Consider the following 901-nt stretch of genomic DNA (forward strand, 5'->3'; position numbering starts at 1 on the left):
GTGTTTTATATTTTAATAACTTGTGCTTTTTCCCCTTCGGGGCCCAGTGTGCAAGGGCTGCAAACAGTAGGCTCCTTAGTAGTGTATGCAGCCTGGTGATTGGATGGGTTGCCCTGTGGAACCTTGGAGACAGTCCTTTTCAGGGGACATTGATGTCTGACCTCATGCTATCCCCAATCTAGGCTCCAGGCAGGTATGTGGGATGCCGTTAGGAAGCCCCAGGGTGCAGTGGCCAGAGTCCACTTTGGCCAAGTCATCTTGTCCGTCTGTACCCACCTGCAGATCAAGGAGCGTGTGATTGAGGCACTATGCAGGGCCACGTTCAAGTTCTCTGGCCACCAGAAGATCCACATTTCCAAGTGGGGCTTTACTAAGTTTAACGTGGATGAATTTGAAGAGATGGTGGCTGACAAGCATCTTATCCCCGATGGCTGTGGGGTCAAATATCCCTAATCATGGCCCCCTGGACAAATGGCAGGTTCTGCACCCATGAGAACCTCGGCCCTACTTATTCACACCCACCAATAAATCCTACTTCCTGTCAAAAAAATTTTTTAATAACTTACTATCATATTGATGCATTCCAGCTGAATGCCAGATCTGAAGAAAATATGCAAGGAGAATGTGATGAAGAGCAAACTGTTTAATGTGACTGGAACATTGGCTGGCTTGGTGTGTAGCTATGGGTTTAAATCCCAGTTATTCAAGTCAATGAACTTGATTTAACCATGTGTCTTACATGGCCATAGTCAAAATAGTCAAAACTGTTCCACGGAGAAATGAGATTTAATCCAATTAGAGAAGACCAGGACCCTATCCCTTCACTGAATGAGGGACCAGGAAACAGGAATTTTAGCCCCTATTCTGCCACTGACACACTGTAATTTGGCAAGTCACTTAC

The 901-nt window shown here is 45.9% G+C and overlaps 1 non-coding gene across 1 annotated transcript; it reads left to right on the forward strand.

Annotated features, from left to right (window-relative positions):
* LOC115500196 lies at positions 1–135 on the forward strand. The gene has a single exon (XR_003964442.1). It is a non-coding gene; the product is annotated as a small nucleolar RNA SNORA70 (small nucleolar RNA).
* The last annotated feature ends 766 nt before the right edge of the window (positions 136–901 follow it).

Source organism: Lynx canadensis, chromosome D4, assembly GCF_007474595.2.
Source record: "Lynx canadensis isolate LIC74 chromosome D4, mLynCan4.pri.v2, whole genome shotgun sequence".
Taxonomy (NCBI): Eukaryota; Metazoa; Chordata; class Mammalia; order Carnivora; family Felidae; genus Lynx; species Lynx canadensis.